Source organism: Geotrypetes seraphini, chromosome 6, assembly GCF_902459505.1.
Source record: "Geotrypetes seraphini chromosome 6, aGeoSer1.1, whole genome shotgun sequence".
NCBI lineage: Eukaryota > Metazoa > Chordata > Amphibia > Gymnophiona > Dermophiidae > Geotrypetes > Geotrypetes seraphini.
This window is the reverse complement of record NC_047089.1, coordinates 11,962,238-11,986,762: the sequence shown is the minus strand read 5'-3', so window position 1 is coordinate 11,986,762 and position 24,525 is coordinate 11,962,238. Positions and strand designations below refer to the sequence as shown.

Here is a 24,525-nt window from a genome sequence, read left to right as displayed (position 1 = left end):
TTTCACAGCGCTGGTTGTTCTGGCTGAATTCCTGGACAGTCCAAAAGGAGGTAAATTAAGAAAGCAGGGAGCGAAGGTTTAGGGTCCCATGCTACCAACCATGCGCTTCTTATGCTGGCACAGAGAATATATTAGGAAGTATTCTCCACCTCTTGAAAGTCATCACTTCAGTAAGCTCAAGACGGTACAGGATTTGATGTGAGCGGGACCTTTGGCTGAGCGAGGCAAACCTGGGACTGGGACCTAAATAGGATCTAAACAAACAGTGCAGTGTGTCGTGTGGGAGGAGTTATGTGGCGACAGCTAAGAAAGCGAATAGAATGTTAAGAATTATCAGGAAAGGCGTGGACAGCAAAGAGGAAAATGTTATATTCATTTCGTATCGTTCTAGGGTTTATTGTTTATTGAGAGCTTCTAGACCGCTACTGATGACTAGGGAGTCAATTCAGAGCGGCCTACATGTGGGCTTTTTATTGAAACACACGGAGCTCTGTTGTGGTGTTACAGAGTTATATCCATATGTAATACTAGGTTTACTAATGCAGCCAAATACTCTGGCCCGGATTCTGCAAATGGCTTCGCGATTGTAGGCAGCGGTAGGCGTCCTACCACTGTCTAACCAGCCAATCGGGATGCACATTGGTTTTTAAAAATAAAAAGCTCCCAAGTGAATGTCATTTTCAATCAAAAGAAATAATTAAAAGCTAGAAATTGTCAGTTAAATGAGAATAACAAGAGTATTATAGTTGCAATAAATAAAATAATGTGGCTGAACGGTCAATAGCCAGGCTCCCTTTAGAAAACAACGGGAAGCCATATCAAAAGACTAACACGGGTCAGTGAATGGCCCTCATTGTAAGTAGGCGGGGCCACTAAGCTTATTGCGGCAAGGGATCTCCCTGCTGTGGTAAGATTAGCGCCTTCCTGCCGGCGATCTTCAGGGGGTGTTCCGGCAGGAGGGATTGGCCACCCTCCTGCCGGTGATCTTCAGGGGGGGTGGGGAGGACTGCTGCATTCGTTCAGGGAAGGTGGGGGGACTGGCGGCCGCAGCTGCAACCGCTAAACTTATTGCGACAGGGCGATCCCTTGCCACGATAAGCTTAGCATCCGCATCTACAATAACCCAATTCTCTAACCGGCATCTGTAACATGGACGTCGGTTACAGAATTGGGTTTATTTTAGGCGGCCTTAGGTCCGATTCTATACAGGACGCCCGTTGGCTTCTGAGACCGGGTGTTTTATACAGAATCCGGCCCTCCATATACTTTTTCACACACCTCTTAAGGAGGTTGGCCATTTCAACTAAATATAATCTATGTACATCCCTGAAAGTTCTAGTTTCCTTTTTTCTGTCATAATTTCAGTTGAAGTAGTTTGAGAAAAGGATAGTCTTAATTTTCTGGTGTTCTTTTTGCGCTTTAATTCCTTTGGTAGGGCATTCCACCAGAGGTCGTGGTAAGAGCAGATAGCATGGCTGGTTTTAGGAACGGTTGGAACAAGTTCCTGGAGGAAAAATCCCCACTCTGTTATTGAGAAAGACATGGGGGAAGCCTCTGCTAGCCCTGGATCGGTAGCATGGAATGTTGCTACTGTAGGATTCCGGAAATCTTGCTGTTTCTTTGGGATTCTTTATGGAATGTTGCTACTCTTTGGGTTTTGGCCAGGTACTGGGGTCCTGGATTGGCCACTGTGGGAGCGAGCTGCTGGACTTGAGGAACCATTGGTCTGACCCAGTAGAGTGAAAGTAGAAAGAACACATTTATATTTTTCTCTTGCTCCTCAACATGTTTGACTGGAGCATCCATGTTCTTCCTCTTTTCCAGCCCTGACTGCACAAGCTGCTAAAATCTGTCAAAGTAGATTTTATCACGCTTTCATAATTACTTTGCACATCCTTGGAGACCCCATTCCCTCTGGCACTCTCACTTATCGTAAAACAGAGCTATAATTCTATGTTCATTCTAAATATTAAAGAGCTCTCGAATGACTGTGTGATTCCGTGATAGGAATTATCATTCTGCATATTATTTCTTTCAGCGAAATAATCTAGGCAAATCTCTCTCTCGCTTTGGCTCCAAGTACTGCTGAGTTCAGATTTAAAAGATTTACAAAGAAATTAAAAAGTTGCCTTTTATACCAGCAGAAATTTAGAGCAAATAAAACTGAATCGTTAATTATTAAACTCTGCAAAATAGAAAAAGAAGAATGTGGGGCAAGCAAAATTCACATTTTTTTTTTTTTTTTTGCTATCATGGCAGTTGTTTTTTTTTTTAATATTATTTATTCATTTTCAAAATTACATTAAGTGTAAAATATATTCATTCACAGTAACAATAAATATATCACTTATAAACAATCATTGGTACATTATATAAATTTTTATCCCTTCCCCTTTCCCATCCCTCCCAACCATATATTCCACTATTATATAATATATTTAATAATAAAATACCCCCCTCCCTACATCCTGAACTGATAAATAAAAGGGAAATAATTTTACTTAATCCTGACAATATTTTGTTAATGGTTTCTACACATCCTGAAATTTCTTAAAGTATCCCCTTTGTAAAGCAATAAATCTTTCCATTTTGTAGATATGGCATAAAGAATTCCACCAAAAGTTATAGTTTAATCTCCTCCAATCCTTCCAATTATATGTAATCTGCTGAATGGCAACACCAGTCATTATTAGTAATAATTTATTGTTGTTAGCAGAAATCTGACTTTTTGCTCTCATTTCCACACCAAATATCACAGTATCATAAGATAATGCCACTGGGTTATCTAATAAATTATTAATTTGGTCCCAAATTGATTTCCAAAAATTCATAATATATGGGCAATGAAACAATAAATGATCTAAAGTTCCTAATTCTAGATGACAATGCCAGCTTCTATTAGACAAAGAACTATCTAATTTTTGCAACCTAACAGGGGTCCATAATGCTCTATGTAATTTTTAAATTCTCCTCTACCCTTTCCCTCTTCTTTTACAAAGCCACAATAATGGTTTCTAGCACAGGACGGTGAGCTGAATGCTCTGCGCTGCTCCTGACACTCGTAGAGTTTCTACAAACGTCAGGAGCAGCGCAGAGCATTCAACACACTGGCCTGCACAAAAAAACATTATTGTGGTTTTGTAAAAAGGGAGGGGGGGTTAATGTCTTCATGAACTCTGAAGGAGCTTAGCATAGCTGAGTTCCAAAGCAATGATGGGGGAATGAATCTTTAATTCAGGGGTTCTTTATCTGGGGAGCCATGGATGGGTTTCAGGGGGTCAGATAAAAATGAACATTTATATTCACTATACAGCCAGGTATTGTTGATTTTTCTCGCAGATAACGAGAGAGTCGACATAGTAGTGATAGCACTGTTTCAATTTGCACAAGAGAATTGTAGTTCATAATTATAATGAGTGGCCATTACTTTTTGCATAAAAAAGGAGCCATTTTTCTTAGATTGTTTAAGTTGAAGAATTCGTTGTGTATGTCATACATGTATGAGACAATCAGATCTCGATTAAAAAAAAAAGTATTTTATATTCATTGCATGCAAAGTTGTGTTTATGTGAATATTTCTGGGGGACTGGGTAAAACGAGGACCCCGTGGATTTTAACCGCTCAGCCCCTATTTCTGGGCAAGGGAATCCATAGTTTTCATCAAATTCTTAAGAACATAAGAATTGCCGCTGCTGGGTCAGACCAGTGGTCCATCGTGCTCAGCACATGGCGGCCCCCAGGTCAAAGACCAGTGCTCCAAATGAGTCTAGTCTCACCAGTTTAGCAGGAACTTGTCTAACTTTGTCTTGAATCCCTGGAGGGTGTTTTCCCCTATAACAGCCTCCGGAAGAGCATTCCAGTTTTCTACCATTCTCTGGGTGAAGAAGAACTTCCTTACGTTTGTACGGAATCTATCCCCTTTTAACTTTAGAGAGTGCCCTCTCGTTCTCCCTACCTTGGAGAGGGTGAACAACCTGTCTTTATCTACTAAGTCTATTCCCTTCGTTCTAAGCGGATTACAAAATAGTAGTCTGGACATTTCCAGGAGCGTTACAATACAAAGAATCATGTATATAGCAAGTTACAATTGATAGTCTGGACATTTCCAGGAGAATTACAAAGCAAAGAGTAGTATATAATAGGTTACTGTGATGAATAATAACACATTCGGGATACAGTAGTGAGTTGTACAATGTTGAAGGTGTTGCTGTGGTGGTGGTGGTGGTGTTCATGAGAGTATTTTCTAGTGCTATAGTGAGGTTAGAATGATGGGAAGTGTTTTTTGAAAAGATGAGTTTTGATTTCTTTTCGGAATACTTTAATGTCTGTTGATTTGATCAGTAGATTGGAGATGGTAGGGTCAATCTTTGCTGCCTGTGTCGCCAAAAGGCTGTCGTATAGTTTCTTGCGTCGGGTACCGTTGAGAGGGGGGTAGATGAATAGGCTCTGAGTTCACCTTATTCTGGGTGAGAGGTTACGGTATAGTCGATTGTTTAGGTAGCTGGGTGCAGTTCCATGGGTTACTTTATATAGCAGACAGTAGAATTTGAATTGGGATCTTGCTTTTATCGGTAGCCAGTGTGAGTCTAGGTATGCGTTGGTGATGTGGTCATATTTGCCGAGGGAGTAGATGAGTCTGAGGGCTGTGTTCTGAACGGTCTGTAGTTGTTTTATCATGTAGTTTGGGCATGGTAGGTATAGGCTGTTGCAGTAGTCTACAATACTTAGTACAAGAGATTGTACTAAGATCTTGTATTGGTCTTTGTTGAAGAATTTTCTTATTTTTCTTAGGTTTCGCATGGTGAAGAATGCTTTTTGGATGATTTTGTGGATTTGAGTCTGCATTGTGCAATTTCTGTCTAGTTGTATTCCCAGAATCTTAAGTGTGCTTTGCATTGGGTACTTGATTGTGTTTAATTCAAGTTCGGTGAAGGATGTTTTTTTTTTTCCTTCTCTAGTAGTAGGAATTTGGTTTTATCCGAGTTTAGTTTCAGCTTATGGTTTGACATCCATTTTTCTACCGTTTCCATTGTTATTTTCAGGCGTTCTGTGGATAAGGGGTCTTGAATGTCAAAGGGGAGGAGGATAGTTATATCATCCGTGTAGCTGAATGATACTGTGTTTAGGGCATCTAGGGTTGTGCCAAGGGATGCTATGAAGAGGTTGAATAGTATGGGCGATAGTGGTGATCCTTGTGGTACTCCACATGGGTTTGACCAAGGGTCGGATAGATGATCTTTTGACTTGACTCTGTATGTTCGTGTTTTAAGGAAACCTTGGAACCAGTTGTGAACATTACCTGAGATTCCTATTGCGTCTAGTATCTGGAGTAGTGTGGGATGGTCTACTAGGTCGAATGCAGCAGAAAGATCGAGTTGGATGAGAAGCAACTTGTTTCCTTTGCTGAGGTGTTGTCGGACTATGTCTAATAGTGATACTAGTAGAGTTTCTGTTCTATGGTTAGTTCTGAATCCAGATTGTGATGGATGCAGTATGTGGTGGTCTTCAATGTAGTTGGAGAGATGATGTGCGACAAGACCTTATGTTAGTTTGATGTATAGTGGGATAGAGGCGATTGGTCTATAGTTTGTAGGGAGAAGAGGCCCAGTTTCTCTAATCTCTCAGTGTACGGCAACTCCTCCAGCCTAAAGGGGTCCATGACTCCAAAAAGGTTAAGAATCACTGCTTTAATTGTACATATAAGTTGGGGGGGGGGGGTTAAGTGATTGAATGAATCAAGAGCATTTATGAAAAACACACCACAAGGAACAACAGCCGCTATCAGGGCGGAAGCCTTGATGACAGATGCTTGCTAAACTGCTCAGAAGTTCCAAAACTTGCTTTAATTCAGCCCTAACCTCTGATATGTTCTCTATAGGGATGAATTTTGTTAACAGGGCACTTATGTGAAATAGCCACAAAAATGTCTATTTTATCCTGATATGCTTTTTTAAATAGACTTTTTTTAAAATGACCGCAGCAGCGCTTAAATCTGGGCCCCCCACCAATGTACACCTTCTGCAAAGGTACAACTCATGCGTATACTCTGTGGAAGCTAATTTCTAGAACAGGGCGCCTATGTTTAAAATTCAAGAAAGCTAACATAGGAGTCTGGGCGTCCAGCAAACATCGTACCCACCACATTGCATTTCCATCTACTCGAGAGCAGGCATGAAAATCCCCATGGATTATTGAAATGCGCGTGTAAATGAGTGTCTCTCCCTCAACGATCACCTCAATTCCTTGGCAAAATCATGCTTTTTCAGCCTCCACGTGCTGAGGAAAGTAACATAGAAACATAGAAAGATGACGGCAGATAAGGGCTACAGCCCATCAAGTCTGCCCACACCATTGACCCACCCTTATAAGTCTACTGGCCCCCTTAACTCTACTGACCTGCTCTATTAAGTCAATATCCTAGCGACCCTATTCATTGGTATGACCCTCGCAGTGATCCCACATAGGTATCCCATTTATTCTTGAAGTCTGGGATACTGCGGGCCTCGATCACCTGTACTGGAAGCTTGTTCCGATGCTCTATCACTCGTTCCGTGAAGAAGTACTTCCTGACGTCTCCACAAAACTTCCCTCCCCTGAGTTTGAGCGGATGTCCTCTTGTGTTCGAGGGTCCTTTGAGAAGAAAGATATCATCTTCCACCTTGACCCGTCCCGTGATATACTTAAATGTCTCAATCATGTCTCCCCTCTCCCTACGCTCCTCGAGAGTATAGAGCTGCAATTTGTTCAGTCTTTCTTCGTACGAGAGACCTTTTAGCCCCGAGACCATCCTGGTGGCCATCCGCTGAACCGACTCAATTCTGAGCACATCTTTACGGTAATGTGGCCTCCAGAATTGCACACAGTATTCTAGATGAGGTCTCACCATGGCTCTGTACAATGGCATCATGACCTCAGGCTTCCTGTTGACGAAACTTCTCTTGATACAACCCATCATCTGCCGTGCCTTAGATGAAGCCTTCTCCACTTCATTGGCAGTCTTCATGTCTGCACTGATGAACACTCCCAAGTCTCGTTCTGCCATAGTCTTGGTCAAAGTTTCTCCATTCAAGGTGTAATTTCTGCATGGATTTCCATTTCCGAGATACATAACCTTACATTTCTTGGCGTTGAAGCCCAGCTGCCAGATAGAGGACCAACTTTCTAAAGAACGGAGGTCCTGTTCCATAGTATTCTGTAGATTGTGGCCGTTTACGATATTGCATAGTTTGGCGTCATCAGCGAATAAGGTTACCTTACCTTGAAGCCCTTGAGTCAAATCCCTAATGAATATGTTGAAGAGAAGTGGACCCAGGACAGAGCCCTGCGGCACTCCGCTGGTCACTTCCGACGTTTTAGAGAGGGTACCGTTAACCATCACCCTCTGAAGTCTGCCACTTAGCCAATCTTTAACCCATGTAGTTAGTGTTACTCCTAACCCCATCGATTCCATCTTGTTCAGCAGTCTGCGGTGTGGGACACTGTCAAAAGCTTTGCTGAAGTCAAGGTATACGACGTCCAAGGACTCTCCCGAGTCCAGCCTTCTTGTTACCCAGTCAAAGAAGCTGATAAGATTGGACTGGCAGGACCTACCCTCGGTGAATCCATGTTGACTGGGGTCCCGGAGATTTCCCTCATTCAAGATCGTATCTAATTTATGCTTAATTAGTGTTTCCATGAGTTTACACACTATTAAAGTGAGACTCACCGGTCTATAGTTCGCAGCCTCAGCCTTGCAACCCTTTTTAAGCAGAGGAACAACGTTGGCTGTTTTCCAGTCTAATGGAACTTTCCCCGTGCTTAGTGAGAGATTGAAGAGCACGGCCAACGGTTCCGCCAGAACATCTCTCAATTCTCTAAGCACTCTTGGGTGTAAATTGTCCGGTCCCATGGCCTTGTTCTCCTTGAGCCTTGTCAGCTCGCTGTAGACGTCTTCAGGTGTGAACTCAAAATTCTGAAACGGGTCTATCGCAATTTGTTTTGCCTTCAACTGTGGTCCGTGTCTCGGTGCCTCACAGGTGAAGACTGAGCAGAAATATTCATTTAGTATTTCGGCTTTTTCGGAATCCGCCACCCCGTAGTTTCCGTCCAGTCTCCTAAGGCATACTATGCCGTCTGTGTTCCTTTTCCTATCACTAATATACCTGAAGAAAGACTTGTCCCCTTTTTTAATGTTTTTTGCCAAAGTTTCTTCCACTCAAAGTTTGGCCTCCCTAACTGCTGCTTTGACTGCTGCAGACCTGGTTTTATATTCTACTTTAGTTTCCCTTCTCTGCGTATGTTTGTAGGAAAGAAATGCTGTTTTCTTCTCCTTAATGAGGTGCGAGATCTCCTCAGTGAACCATTGGGGTTTATTGTTTCTTTGCCATTTGTCTACCGATTTTATGTAGCGATTAGTAGCTTTGTGTATTGATGATTTCAGGTACGACCACATAGCTTCCACATTACCGGTCTCTGCTTGGTCCTGCAGCGTCTGATGGACGAAATCTCCCATGCGTGTGAAGTCGGTGCCCCGGAAATTAAGTACCTTTGTTTTTGTGATTGATTTAGGGAATCCTTTCCTAAGGTTGAACCATACCATGTTATGGTCGCTGGAGGCTAGCGAATCCCCTACCGAGACCTCTGAGACGCTTTCACCGTTGGTGAGTACCAGGTCAAGGATCGCCTGGGCCCTAGTGGGCTCCGTTACCATCTGTTTTAGTTGTGCACCATTTATGGAGATCAAAAGCCTCTTGCTGCCACTGGTGGTTGCTGAAAATGTGTTCCAGTCTGCATCAGGCATGTTGAAGTCCCCTAGCAGTACAGTGTCACCCCGTAGAGTGATATTCTCTATGTCTTCAATTAATTCCATGTCCATGTCTTCCAGTTGTCTTGGGGGTCTGTATACCACACCAAGATACAGGCATTTATTGCCACCTCTTGCCAGGTTAACCCAGAAGGACTTCCCGGTATATTTGACATCAGTGATCCTGGTGGTTTTGATGTCTTCTTTAATGTATAGTGCTACCCCACCACCTAACCTGCCCTCTCTGTCACAACGAAGAAGATTGTACCCCGGTATAGCCATATCCCACCCATGTGAGTCCGTAAACCATGTTTCGGTTATTGCTACCACGTCTAGGTTGGCATCCCTTATTTCAGTTTCCAGCTCTAGAATTTTATTGCCTAAACTGTGAGCATTAACATACATGGCCCTCCACACTTTGTGTTTGCTAGGTCGCTGTAAGGCGTTTTCCACCTGAGTCAGTGTGGCACCTAGAGAACTGTTTGCTATGTGGGCCCTTACCTCGGAAGCAGAGTGTCGACTCATCCCATCAGGATAGTTCCTTTCCGCACCAGTACATGAGTAGGTACCCTCCCCCAACTTACCTAGTTTAAAGCCCTACGAAGCAGGCGGGCTAGTCGGTGTCCGAAGATGTTCTTACCTCTGCTGGTCAAGTGGAGTCCGTCTGGTCCCAGAAGTCCTTGTAACGCCTCTCCATGATTCAGGAATCCAAAGTTCATATCCCGACACCATCCTTGTAGCCATTTGTTGGTTCTTAGGATACATTCATCTCTGGCTCTTCCCTTGCCTCTAACTGGGAGGATTGAAGAGAAGACCACCTGCGCACCCGTCTGCTTCAGCCTCACACCCAAGGCTTCGAAGTCTCTGGTGATGGTCTCCTGGGTGTTTCTTGCAGTGTCGTTCGTACCTATGTGGATAAGAAACATAGGAAAATGGTCATTAGGTGTGAGTAGTTTACCCAGGTTGGTGGTGACGTCCCGTATCCTGGCTCCAGGTAGACAGCAAACCTCTCTCTCGAGTGTATCCGGCCTGCAGATTGGTCCCTCGGTGCCCCTCAGCATGGAGTCCCCAATGACTATTACTCTGCGTTTCTTTCGTTGTGGGGGGGGGAGTCGGTCATCAGATGGAGCTGCTTGTTGGGTCTTCTCCTGTTCTTCGTGTCGGGTCTGTTCTTGTTCGTCGTCGGCAGCTTCTTCTTGGAGAATCTGGAATCTGTTCCTCAGGACGAGGTGAGGGGTTGACGTAGGGTTGGCCTGTTGGGAAGAAAAAGAGGAGGATGAAGAGATTGAAAAAGAGGGGGGGGGATCTCCTTTGTTTGCCTTTGCCTGTGGAAGAGGTCACCAGCTGCTAGGTGTCATTGTCGCTGGCCATTGCCTGTATCCCAAATGTTGGTTTCAAAGCTGATGATTTGGGCGTCTCGAGAATGGACTTGTCGTGGGCATGTTCTGTGACTTGAGACAACTCCTGAACGACTCCGTCGATGTAGGCTTCATCCTCACGGATGCTCCTCAGGCGTTCCACCTCCTCCCTGAGGCTCCACAGTTCCTGCATGAGGGCCCCATCCAGCTGAGCGGCCTCCTCTGTCTGCGTGGAGACTGTAGTGTAATGCCGAGGGATGGACTCAGTCTGCACGGAGAACCTCTGTCCATCGTCCTGGATCCTCCTCCCTCCGCACGCCGTCCGTGATCTCCTCCTGGATTCCCATGGTGGCTGGAATGCTGGAATTGATTGTAGCCTTGGCGCTTCTAGTCCTCCCTGCCATTTCCAAGTTGTGATTTAGGTCTGCCTGTCAGTAAAATAGAAAAAAAAAAAAAAAAGAGAGAAAGTTAGAAAAAGCCGACTGAGAGTTAGTGTGAAATTGCGAAAGATATTGATGTCTGAGAGATTAGGGTGTCTGAGAGATTAATGCGAGATTGTGAAGGTATTGATTGTCTGAGAGATTAAGAAGTTAAGAGCTGAGGGTGTATGAAGGGGTGGCTGTCTGTGAGTTAGTGTGAGAGTAGCGAGTTAAGTACGAGGGTTTGTGAGATTAGGGGGAGGGTATAGGGTAAAGGGATAGGTTGCTGTTCTAAGATATCCTAGTTGAGTGTAGTTCGGCTCTCCTCAAGGCTCTTCGCAAAGGCGCTCTCGCTAAGGCGAGCGCCTTTGCCGCTCGCCTTCGCTGCACGCCGAACGGCTGCGCGCCGTTGGCCCCTCCCCTTTTAAGGGGGAGTTTCGGTGGCTGATGTCAGGGGTGGGTGGAGCTAACTCTCGCCGATCCCCTTAGTCTCCTACCTCTTCTCTCCCCTTCTCAGCTTCGGTTTGCCTCCCTTTCTTCTGCTTTTGTCCTTCTAAATCCTCTGTCTCTCTCCTCTGCTTTCTCCTGCTTGCCTGCTTGCCTACTTTCACCAAAAACATTTCACCGTCCTTGTACAATCCATCATCCTCTCCAAACTCGACTACTGCAATGCCATTTATTGATGCCTCACAAAAAAAAGTCTTCACAGACTCCAGCTTATCCAAAATACAGCAGCCAAGCTGATTTTTGCAAAACGCAAATTTGACCATGTCTCCCTTCTCCTTACCAACCTCCATTGGCTCCCAGTGCTTTCCAGAATTCATTTCAAGTGCTCCTGTCAGGCTTTCAAGATCATTCACGGCATCCTCCCTCCCCTAATCCCACTATCCTTTAACGCCTCGAGGCCTGCTACCACCAGAACCGCCCACAGACATAAACTATCCTTCCCCTCTCTACGCGGTATTCTCTACGCAGGCAAACTGGGAAATTCCGTCCTCTCCAAAATCACGGGCCTTTGGAATGATCTCACAATCCCGCTGCGGAATCTGGGCTCCCTCCAATTATTCCGCAAACAACTGAAAACCTGGCTTTTTTCTAACATATAACATTTCTTTCCCTCTGTTCATATGCTTTTGTAAATCTTTCTCCTCTCTCTCCTTATATTTTTAAGCTTTGTAAACCGTGCCGAGCTCCACTTCCGGGGAGATGATGCGGTATATAAACTTAAGGCTTAGTTTAGTTTAGTTTAGTGTATTTTATCGTGCACGTGCACTTTGCCCGTATTTCTACCCCGCACTTCCCTGCTGCCAGAGTGCCAGCGTCAGGACAACGCATGTACATTTTCAACCGTTGTCTGCATACGCACGAAAGTGACTTTGCAAACGTGCCCCCTTTGGTGTCAGTTCTACGTATCAGTGCCGCCTCGGTTGTCGTGGCTATTTGAATATCTTCATACGCATTCATAAGTCAAACATAGACTGGATGGACCGTTCAGGTCTTTATCTGCCGTCATTTACGATGTTACTATGTATAAGAAAAAAAATTCTCGAACATGACAGTACCCTGTATCCCCCTGCGGAGGCAAAAGCATCCACAAAGACTTGCTTTGACAAATTTCAATTTCAATAGGAAAACTGGTTTGTAAGGGGGAAATGACTGTCTTGGAGGGGGGGCTTTGAGAGCAATAAAGTTTACAAGTTTGACAAAGTAGCTGAAGTGCTGATTTGGAAATGGAGGCCAGAATGGCAGAATAAACCAGCAAGAATCGAGGAGCCTGGTAGCTTCTGCCTATATAAATTCCCAGACTTGCTTTGTAAGCTTTTTGAGACTGTGCAATCTTATTAAAAGTACTTCTGGCTCTCTCACAGCCATCTGGATCTCAGCCACTCAGAGGATCAGATCTTTGGGTCTGAACAGCTGGCATTCAATTTTAAGTTTATTGCATAGGCACTTCCAAATGACAAACTAATTTAAATAAAACAGCTTTTGAATCCAATAAGAGGCCGTGACAATTTGTCCTTGGACCACATGCAGTATGGGGGGGGCGCTGAAAAGTTCTCAGCCCAACCAAGAAGGGAATGACCTGACTCCAAATACTCACCCCTAAGTTTAACCCAATTGGCGCATGTGTCTGAAGTTTTCTGTAACCCTTCCAAAACGCACTCTGATATCTGGTCTCTGAAATACTGCTCCGCTGCTGCAATCACCTCTGAATACAGTGGTGTAGTAAGGGGCAGGGGGGCAGTCCGCCCCGGGTGCAGCCTTGGTAGGGACACTGGCACCCAACCGCCTCGCTGCCCCACCCCCAGTTCCTTTCCAACCCCCCTGCCGCGGGTGTGCGCCCCTTCCTTAACCTCCCCTCGTATCTCTTTAATTTCCCCTGCACGAGCGGCATTACGAACGCGCTGCCTGCGTCGGTGTCGCCTCTCTCCAATGTGACATCAGAGGGATAAGGACACGACGCGGGCAGCAAGTTTGTGAGGTTGCTCCTGCCTGGAAGGCTACTAAAATGGCTGGTGGTCTTCGTCATAAGACGTATAGGGACATTCTTAAATATTGCTTTCGCCCACTACTTATGAGGAATTTAGGAAACGTCTGAAAACACACCTGTTCCTAAAGTATCTGGACAACTGATCCTCTCTTCTCTCTCCCCTCAATAGCGATTAACTTGTTCTGTTGATCACTCTCTCCTCAAAAATGGATTTCCTGTCCTATTAACCCTCTCTCTTCCTCCCCTCTTAAAGTCAATCAATTTGTACCTTTGCTTAATCTTTGTAAACCGCATAGAACTTCACGGTACTGCGGTATATAAGCTGTTATTATTATTATTATTATACTTTGGAGGACGGGGGAAATATGATAGAGACGTTTCATTTCTAACATTTTTATTGAAGAAATCAGTAAATATACAATATTATAATACAATAAAATAGTCATTAAATTAAAATTCATCATATTCATTTCCATCAAATATCTCATATTACAGACCTATTCAGGGCGATGGAGATTTTCAACCTGGAATGATGTCTAGAGTTTTTAGAAATTGGGGATTTAAAGATAGAGACGTTTACATGCCTATGTGGCGTACATGCGCACGAGTCGACTCTCTTTCATTTGAAAGGAAGCTTCGGAATGCAAAGGTGATAGATGCGTGAAATAGTCTCCTGATAGAAGTGGTGGAGACAAAGACCGTGTCTGAATTCAAGAAAGGGTCGACAGGCACATGGGATCTCTTAGGGAGAGGAGGAGATATCCACGCTTTCCTCACCTCTTGCGTAGACTACTGCAACATACTTCTCTCAGGTCTTCAGTGCAGCCATCTCTTCAATCCGCTCAAAATGCTGCTGTACGACTCATATTGCGCGAGAGCCGCCACGCTCGCATTATCGCTCTTTTCAAGTCATAAGAACACAAGAACAGCCTTGCTGGATCAGACCAATGGTCCATCATGCCCAGTAGCCCGTTCTCACGGTGGCCAATCCAGGTCCCTAGTACCTAGCCAAAACCCAAAGAGTAGCATCATTCCACCATCTCAAAGAATAGCAAGATTCCGGATCCCAATGAGAGCAACATTCCAGAGCTGAGATTGTGATGTCATGATGCCTCATTCCAGAGCTGAGATTGTGATGTCATAATGCCTCATTCCACAGAGCCTCAGAGCCAACCTCAGCAGTGATGTCACAATGGCTTGATTGTCCTATATCCAAGGAGTAGCAACATTCCATGCTACCGATCCAGGGCAAGCAGTGGCTTCCCCCATGTCTCTCTCAATAGCAGACTGTGGACTTTTCCTCCAGGAACTTGTCCAACCCTTTCTTAAAACCAGTTCCATTCTCTGCTCTTACCGCAACCTCTGGCAACGCGTTCCAGAGCTGAACTATTTCTCTAAGTGAAAAAAAATTTCCTCCTATTGGTTTTAAAAGTATTTCCCTGTAACTTCATCGAGTGTCCCCTAGTCTTTGTCATTTTTCACGGAGCGAAAAATTGATCCACTTGTACCCGTTCTACTGCACTCAGGATTTTGTAGACTTCAATCATATATCCCCTCCGCCGTCTCTTTTCCAAGTCACTTCATTGGCTCTCCATCCATTTCTGAATTCAATTGAAACTCCTCTTACTGACTTACAAGTGAATTCACTCTGTAGCCCCTCACTCTCTTTCCTCACTTGTCTTCCCCTATGCCCCCTCTGTGAACTCAGTTCATTGGGTAAATCCCTCTTATCTGTGCCCTTCTCCTCCACTGCCAACTCCAGACTCCGTCCCTTTTTTCTTGCCCCTCTGTATGCCTGGAACAGGCTGCCTGAATCAACAGGTCATGCTCCGTCTCTAGCAATATTGAAATCCAAGCTAAAAGCCCACTTTTTTTGAAGCTCCTGCTCACCATCAGATACCTTCTTCTAACAGGGGTAGGGAACTCCAGTCCTCGAGAGCCTTATTCCAGTTGGGTTTTCAGGATTTCCCCAATGAACATGCATGAGATCTATGTGCATGCACTGCTTTCAATGCATATTCATTGGGGAAATCCTGAAAACCCGACTGGATTGCGGCCCTCAGGGAGGGACTTTGAGACCCCTGCTTTATGGGAAGTTCACACAGCAGTGTCTTCTAAGGTGTCCCACTGCTCTTTTGGCATGTCTATATGGCAAGAACCAGGGGTCTCAAAGTTCCTCCTTAAGGGCCGCAATCCAGTCGGGTTTTCAGGATTTCCCCAATGAATATGCATGAGATATATGTGCATGCACTGCTTTCAATGCATATTCATTGGGGAAATCCTGAAAACCCGACTGGATTGTGGGCTATTTGGCCTTTTTTTTTTTTTGCCATCCTGTTTCGATGACAATGTTAAGTGAAATAGTGTGGCGACTGTGTTAGTCCACTTTTTACGGTAATATTTAGAAATAAAATAAAAACAAAGGGAATAAGGAAATACCTTTTTTATTGGACTAACTCAACGCATGTTATAATTAGCTTTTAGAACAGGGGTGTCCACAATACGGCCCACAGAATTGTGCGGAAATGCGCCAATTGGACTAATTTTCCAGTGAGAATCCACACCAAAAAAATCCACGGGGTGTTGATAGATTTCAAATGCGTTCATTAAAATTGGGTTCAAAATATATTGCTAGGCCATATTATGTTAATTTTAATGTTCACAACTTTATTTAATAATAAATCGTAACTGTATACTTCGCGCTATTTCTTCCTACTTGTTCGGCCCCGATCGACTGTGTCAATTGGTGGCGTTGCAGGTCGCTCTGGCGCTGCGACTCGTCTTTCAATTGAATCTGGAAGTTCGTTACTAGTCACTACGATTAATTGCCCATAAGAATACTCGCAGTGGTGCGATGTAACACTCAGGTGCGTTAGCATTTTTAGTTTAAAAGGAGGCGTAGCGGCTAGCACGTGGGGCAGTTTAGCACGTGCTATTCTGCGCATTAAGGCCCTAACGCACCTTTGTAAAAGGAGCCCTCAGTTTGTAATTGCATAAATTTATATTAATATAGGATAATTTAATCTCATGTACTTTGTAATTAGTTTATACAATTTTCTGCTTTCAAATTTATTTTTTTTTTACTATGGCCGCTGAAAAGTGCTGAAATACCTAATGTGGCCCTGAAAAGTTTGGAGACTCCCAGATTTAGAAGGTAACCCTTTCTTCTTCAGATCAGAAAAATGTTGAAGAAGAATAAGAATAAAGCTTTGTTTATATCCTGTCATACCTTTTCAGTTCAAGACGAGTGGATAGTTACAAAGTGGGATTGTGGGGACAGTTATCAATACAAGGGGATAGGGGGAAGAGGGAAAGAGAGGGGGGAGGTAGAAGTAGAGGGGGGAAGAGGAAAAGAGAGGGGGAGGTAGAAGTAGAGGGGGAAGGGGAAAAGAGAGGGGGAGGTAGAAGTAGAGGGGGAGGGGAAAAGAGAGGGAGAGGTAGAAGTAGAGGGGGAAGGGGAAAAGAGAGGGGGAGGTAGAAGTAGAGGGGGAAGGGGAAAAGAGAGGGGGAGGTAGAAGTAGAGGGGGAAGGGGAAAAGAGAGGGGGAGGTAGAAGTAGAGGGGGAAGGGGAAAAGAGAGGGGGAGGTAGAAGTAGAGGGGGAAGGGGAAAAGAGAGGGGGAGGTAGAAGTTGAGGGGGGATGGGGAAAAGAGAGGGAGAGGTAGAAGTAGAGGGGGAAGGGGAAAAGAGAGGGGGAGGTAGAAGTAGAGGGGGAAAGGGAAAAGAGAGGGGGAGGTAGAAGTAGAGGGGGAAGGGGAAAAGAGAGGGGGAGGTAGAAGTTGAGGGGGGATGGGGAAAAGAGAGGGAGAGGTAGAAGTAGAGGGGGAAGGGGAAAAGAGAGGGGGAGGTAGAAGTAGAGGGGGAAGGGGAAAAGAGAGGGGGAGGTAGAAGTAGAGGGGGAAGGGGAAAAGAGAGGGGGAGGTAGAAGTAGATGGGGAGGGGAAGAGATGTGGGGAAGAGAGGGGTGGAGAGGCTAAACCCTACCCTCTGTATTTGCAGTGGGAGCAGAATAACTGCACCCCCTCACTGCTGGAAGCTGAGAGTGCTCCGAACCCCTCCCTTCTCCCCATGACATTTGGCTGCATGACTCTGAGAGACAGGGACGCTCGAGAGTGAAAGTGACTGCCCGAGTGTGTATCAGCAGGGGAGGGGAGGGGGGGGGTCTCAGAGTGATAAGCAACGAGGAAGAGGAGGCGCAGGAAGCAATAAAGAAGCACTAAAGCCGGCTGCTACCCCGCCCCGGCACCTGCTGCGGACGGATAATCCGGGAGCGGAGCTGCGCCGACAGCGCCCCCACTGCCCCGCGCGGCGAACTGCAGGTGGCGGAGCGCCTCTCCTCCGCTGAGTCGTATTCAGACGGCAGAGTGAGGGCTGGCCGGGGGTTCGGCCGGGCACCCGACAGAAGATTCGACCAAGCTCTGCTGGCGCGCGAGTGGGGAGATCGCCGAAGTCAAAGTAAGTGGGAATCACGATCAAATCCACGCAAAACGGGGTTTCTATGGTGCATGGTAGCTTAAGTAGGGGGTTTTGCACTTGGGGGGGTGCATTGGATGGCTGATATGGAAGTGACTGCAGAGTTCCAGTTCATTTCAATTTTTCCCTAAATCTTTTAAAAACTACTCTATGTGCCAGACATTTTGAAAATTAATTCTTGTGAAATTTTGCTCTTATCTTCTATTTATCATTTGTAAATCATTCCCTGTTTGTTTAATCGCTGCAAACCGAGTCCAGAATGATAGTTAAGCTTTAGTTTAGTTGGTTTGCGGTTGGACCGCTTTCCTTAAACCAAAAGTCAAGCCCAGACTCTTTAGAACGTTCTCAACTAGGCAGAGTGGTCCTTCTGGCAAGCAACTTCGGGTTGCCCTTTGCCATATTTAGGCTACAATGTGCTTATTGCTCTAACTGGGTCTCCAAACCAGACTGAAATCTTGTTGATATTGGGGGAGCTTAAGGCATTGACAGAGAAAGGTTTGTCCTTTATTGGCCAGCTCCTGAAGATAACTCCTTAGCTCCGGTGGTCCCAAATATTACCCTATCTAGGATGGCATAAGAACATAAGAATTTGCCGCTGCTGGGTCAGACCAGTGGTCCATCGTGTCCAGCGGTTCGCTCCCACGGCGGCCCCCGGGTCAAAGACCAGTGCCCCAACCGAAACCAGCCCTACCTGCGTACGATCCGGTTCAACAGGAATCCGTCCAACTTTGTCTTGAATCCCTGGAGGGTGTTTTCCCCTATAACAGCCTCCGGAAGAGCGTTCCAGTTTTCCACCACTCTCTGGGTGAAGAAGAACTTCCTTACGTTCGTACGGAATCTATCCCCTTTCAACTTTAGAGAGTGCCCTCTCGTTCTCTCTACCTTGGAGAGGGTGAACAACCTGTCCTTATCTACTAAGTCTACTCCCTTCAATACCTTGAATGTTTCGATCATGTCCCCTCTCAGTCTCCTCTTTTCGGGAAAACTGTTTCTGCAAAGCTGACGTTTTTACAATTACAGTATATGTAATTCTGTTGTGGTTTTGGGTTGGGGTTTTTTAAGGGTGTTTATTTTTTTGTCGGCATTATTTTTTTTTGCCTCCAAATTATTTGGCAAATGTAATGGATTAGGCTGCAATCGATGGTCCGTTTCGCATCTCACCCCACCCCCTTCAATTAAGATTCTTTACCACCAGTGTAGAATGCCAGTCCATGAGAAAGGGGGAAGAGGTCACTGCGAGTCAGGCTTAGACTATTGTCAGCTGTGAAAGAGAGGCAGACGTATGAATGGGCATCAGCACAGCAGGGAAGAAAATGGGTAATGCATCAAGATGGCAGATAAAGGAGACAAGAGCTTAGGAATCTCAGTGGGCAAGGGGGTGGGAAGAAAGACTAGCAAAACTCTGAGAGCTCACCTGACACCCTTCTGCAGACAACAAGCTGGTATGCACTTATTTTAAATATATATTTTTTAATGGTTTCTTAACCGGAATTCCAGTGTCATTAGATCAAATCTCAGCTGTGTCCAAATGTGCACTTTTGGTGTTCGAGCAAACTTTCAGGTTTATTGAATCAAAGATGATATTTCCCTGCCCCCTTCTTGGGGGCAGGGAGGGATGTCGCTGGAGCCTGAAAGCCGTTGTCCTCCCTTACAGAAAATCAGGAACTCGGTCTGCGTGCGGGGGTGGGGCAGCGCCACAATTCTGTCATTTACAAAAACTCATGGTAGGGTTGTAGGGTCTCAGAAGTGGAAGTGGCACAGTGGTTAGAGCAGTGATTCCCAACCCTGTCCTGGAGGAACACCAGGCCAATCGGGTTTTCAGGCTAGCCCTAATGAATATGCATGAAGCAAATTTGCATGCCTATCACTTCCATCATATGCAAATCTCTCTCATGCATATTCATTAGGGCTAGCCTGAAAACCCGATTGGCCTGGTGTTCCTCCAGGACAGGGTTGGGAACCACTGCCCTAATGAATATGCATGAGAGAGATTTGCATATGATGGAAGTGATAGGCATGCAAATTTGCTTCATGCATATTCATTAGGACTAGCCTGAAAACCCAATTGGCCTGGTGTTCCTCCAGGACAGGGTTGGGAACCACTGGGTTAGAGCTACAACCTTGACATCCTGAGATGGTGGGTTCAAACCCTGTGCTGCTCCCTGTGACCCTGGGCAAGCCAGTTAATCTTCCACTGCCCCAGGTACATTGTTAAATAATATTTTCATATCTTATCTGAATATAGCCAATCCTACATTAAAGGCTGTGTCTCTGTTATCCTGTATGCAAACTTATCCGTTCCATGTAGCTATTTATTTAAAAATGTATATGCAGGAGGAGAATTTATACGAGGAGGAGAGTGTGGCATAGTGGTTAAAGCTCCAGCCTCAGCACCCTGAAGTTGTGGGTTCAAACCCACGCTGCTCCTTGTGACCCCGGGCAAGTCACTTAATCCCCCCATTGCCCCAGACTGTGACCCCGGGCAAGTCACTTAATCCCCCCATTGCCCCAGACTGTGACCCTGGGCAAGTCACTTAATCCCCCCCATTGCCCCAGACTGTGACCCCGGGCAAGTCACTTAATCCCCCCATTGCCCCAGACTGTGACCCCGGGCAAGTCACTTAATCCCCCCATTGCCCCAGACTGTGAGCCCGCCAGGACAGACGGGGAAAAATGCTTGAGTACCTGAATAAACTCATGTAAACCGTTCTGAGCTCTCCTGGGAAAATGGTATAGAAAATTGAGGAAATAGTGTGATAACAGAGCAGGTGTTGTGATGTCATAATGCCTCATTCCACCAATAAGAGCCATCCTCATCAGTGATGTCACAATAGCTTCATTGTCCTTTACTTGGCTCACTTCTACTACATCTTGATTTCTAGAGTGGCGCAGTGGTTAAAGCTACAGCCTCAGCACCCTGAGGTTGTGGGTTCAAACCCAAACTGCTCCTTTTGACCCTGGGCAAGTCACCTAATCCCCCCCATTGCCCCAGGTACATTAGATAGATTGTGAGCCCACCAGGACAGACAGGGAAAAATGCTTGAGTACCTGAATAAATTAATGTAAACCATTCTGAGCTCCCCTGAGAGAACAGTATAGAAAATTGAATGAATAAATAGTGTGAAAAGCTTCAGCCTCTGATAACTAGAGCAGGTGTTGTGATGTCATAATGCCTCACTCCACCAATAAGAGCCAACCTCATCAGTGATGTCACAATGGCTTCATTGTCCTTTACTTGGCTCTCTTCTACTACATTTTTGATTTCTAGAGTGGCGCAGTGGTGAAATGAGCCCACTGGGACAGACAGGGGAAATGCATGAAGTACCTGTATGTCAACCGCTTTGAGTGGGGTTGTAAAATTAGAAAAAGGCGATATACAAGTCCCAGTTCCTTTCCCTTTGTATGGCAGGACAAGGTTACACAAGAAAACTAAGCGCAGGATTCACTAACCTGCCAGATCGGGCCTGATCCGGGCAGGTCTGACTAATTCAGTAAACTTTAACATGCAGATGAGGGCAGTCGGAGGAACACCCCCATCTGTAGGCATGGATTGCGCTATAGCGATTCCCGTACATGCGCAGACCGTCTGTAGATGGTCTGAGCATGCGCGGGATCTCCGTGCTGTCGGAGTTGGGTTTTTATTTTTTTCTTCTTCTTAGCGCAGCCAGGGCCGCAAGAAAGCCTACAAAAATGCTATTGCTGGACCTCAGGGCCGGCAATAGATTTTATTTTTTATGGCGATCGAGGAGCCCGTGGTTTTGGGTTAAAACCATGGGCTTGCAGTGCAGGGAAGGGTGGGAGAGTTGGGGCAGGCAGGCGTGTTCGGGTTCGGGACAGGCCGGCAGGCACGTTCGGGGGTGCAGGAGGCGTTCGGGGCAGCAAGAGATCGGGGGTGACAGGGCAGAGAGCAGGGCTGCAGAAGGCAGGGCAGTCGCAAAGGGCTTCAGCAACTGGTCCTGAGCAGTCTCTTTTCGCGAGCACAGTCGGATAGGAAAAGAGTTTAGTGAATCGTGTCCCTGCCTACATTTGCATGGCCTTGCCCTCATTTGCATGCGCGGATCGGAGGATGGTCGGAAGACAGGTAAGTGAATCGGGCTGGGGTCGCTAACCGATCGGTTTGCTTTGTGAATCTAGCCCTAAGTTCTTAAAAAAGAAACCTATAAAAATCAAAAGAGGAACATCCTGAAAATCTCAGCTCTTGGTCATAGAGGTTCCGTAGGCATATGACTGTAGTTCCGAGGGAAAAGCCAAAACTGGTAAGTCCCTCCTATCTGTGCCCTTTTCTTCCTCTGCCAACTCCAGACTCCGTCCCTTGTACCTTGCTGCCCAAATCCCTACAGTACATCTCCGGCAGTGCTCAAAGGGCCAGTTAGAAGCCCACCTCTTCGAGAATGCTTTCAACTCCTAACTCCTCTCACCTTGGCTTCTGCATCCGTGTCCAAGGTAGATTGTAAGCTCTTCTGAGCAGGGACCGTCTATTAAGTGTCAAAATGTACAGCCCCGCGAACGTCTTACAGCGCTATATAAGTGATAAATAGTGGTAGTAGTCCTACATTTTGGATGAGCTTTCGAGACCACAAGACCCTTTTCGGGTGGCAGGTCAAAAGCGCGCCGGGACAAAGGCGCGCGCAGACAATTGAGCGCAGCGCGGAGGCGCGCACCGCAGAAAATTACTGTTTTTACGGCTCCAACGGGGGGGGGGGGCGTGGGGGGGAACCCCCCCACTTTACTTAATAGAGATCGCGCCGCGTTGTGGGGGGTTGTAACCCCCCACATTTTACTGAAAACTTTACTTTTTCCCTGTTTTTAAGGAAAAAGTTAAGTTTACAGTAAAATGTGGAGGCTTACAACCCCCCAAACCCCCCACAACGCCGGCGCGATCTCTATTAAGTAAACTGGGGGGGCTCCCCAACAAAAACCCCCGTCGGAGCCCCTAAAAACTGTAATTTTCTTTGGCGTGCGCCTCCGTCTTGCGCTCAGTTGTCGGCGCGCGCCTTTGTCTTTCGCGGGGTTGTCTATGAACCCCCTATTCGAAATGTGACTGCCAGCTCTCTGGGTGCCTAAACATCCCTGATACTGAGCAAAGTGCTTGACAGTGTCCAGGGAAGGGTTTAGCACTCACCCCCCTCCCCCCAGTCTATTCTGCCAAGGCTGAGGGAGTAAACATTTTGCAGTCCCATCTGAAGAAGGGGCCTAAGCCATCTCGGAAACAACCAGTCTTTGCCAGGAGGCAGCTGGCCACCAAAACAAAGCCATACCGAACTTGAAGAGCTAAACACCCTTATTTATTTTGTATTATATTTAGAGATTTTTTATGTCGGAATACAAAAGTCCTCTGGAATTCTTGTCCTGTTTAGCTTAGGTTAGGTTAACCTCCGAATGTATACAAGAACGTATTGAAATCAGTTTTTAGTAGCTGGACATCATTCACACCACATTAACAGAGACTTTGTAACTACACACCATCAATAAAATAACATATGAAAAATAATATAAATATAAGACAACGGAGAAAAATGAACCTCAATTGTGAGAGGCCAGGACTACACAAGTGCCTGAGCCAACTCACATCATCACGGGTTTTTTTTTTTTTTGTTTGTTTTTTTTATGAACCCGTGATGATGTGAGTTGGCTCAGGCACTTGTGTAGTCCTGGCCTCTCACAATTGAGGTTCATTTTTCTCCGTTGTCTTATATTTATATTATTTTTCATATGTTATTTTATTGATGGTGTGTAGTTACAAAGTCTCTGTTAATGTGGTGTGAATGATGTCCAGCTACTAAAAACTGATTTCAATACGTTCTTGTATACATTTTGATTTATTTGATTGAATCCCCTGTTATATCTAGGTTAACCTCCGAAACAGGTTCAGTTAAAAAAATTATATTAAAGACTTATTGGCTTTTGGACAGTTAAATATGTGATTTTTTTTTTTTTTTTTTTTGCCACGTCGCTATTTTGGCTGCTGTGTTTAATTTTGATATTCCATGTTGAGGCGTCTTCTTGATTATTTTTTTTATTTATTCAATTTTCTATACTGTTCTCCCAGGAGAGCTCAGAACGGTTTGCCTGAATTTATTCAGGTACTGAAGCATTTTTCCTTCTCATAATCTATCTAATGTACCTGTGGCAATGGGGGGATTAAGTGACTTACACAGGGTCACAAGGTGCAGCGTGGGTTTGAACCCACAACCTCAGGGTGCTGGGGCTGTAGCTTTCACCACTGCGCCACTCTAGAAATCAAAATGTAGTAGAAGAGAGCCAAGTAAAGGACAATGAAGCCATTGTGACGTCACTGATGAGGTTGGCTCTTATTGGTGGAGTGAGGCATTATGACATCACAACACCTGCTCTGGTTATCAGAGGCTGAAACACTTTGCACTATTTCCTCAATTTTCTATACCATTCTCCCAGGAGAGCTCAGAACGGTTTACATCAGTGGTCTCAAACTCGCGGCCCGGGGGCCACATGCGGCCCTCCAGGTACTGTTTTGCGGCCCGCGGTCTGTACTAGTGCTGCCCGCTCTTTGCAGCGTCCTCCGACTTCCCCCCTGGCCTCCAGCTCTTACCTTCAGATAATTACAGTAGCATGCAGAGAGGATTGCCAGTGCTGTAGCGATCCTCAGCATCATGTTCCCTCTGCTGCGATCCTGCCCCTGACGTTAGAGGAGGAGCAGGACCGCGGCAGAGGGAACATGCGGAGGCTGATGGCAGCATGCAAGGAATGTTACAGCACCAGGGATCCTCTCTGCAGGCATGCTAATTAGCTGAAACTAAGACCGGGAGGCCAGGGGAGAAGCTGGAGGACGCTGCAAAGAAGGGGGGAACATGCAGGCCTTTGGGGGGGGGGAGATTTATTAAATATAAAGAGTTTTACCTCATGCAAAATTGTCATTTCTTTAATAAGACATTAACTTTTTTTCCTGCGGCCCTCCAAGTACCTACAAATCCAAAATGTGGCCCTGCAAAGGATTTGAGTTTGAGACCACTGGTTTACATGAATG

The 24,525-nt window shown here is 45.6% G+C and overlaps 1 protein-coding gene across 4 annotated transcripts in view; it reads left to right on the top strand.

The window, feature by feature from the left end:
* P2RY6 (pyrimidinergic receptor P2Y6) overlaps positions 1-24,525 on the top strand; it is a 141,392-nt gene that overhangs the window by 19,064 nt on the left and 97,803 nt on the right. The window contains exon 1 of one of the 4 annotated variants that reach the window (XM_033950575.1): positions 17,272-17,504. The exons of 2 other annotated variants lie outside the window; for them this stretch is intronic. The gene's annotated coding sequence lies outside the window, so the exon portion shown is untranslated. Of the gene's footprint in view, positions 1-17,271; positions 17,505-18,934; positions 18,965-24,525 lie in introns of those variants that run through there. One more of the 4 variants, XM_033950581.1, reaches the window with a different exon arrangement.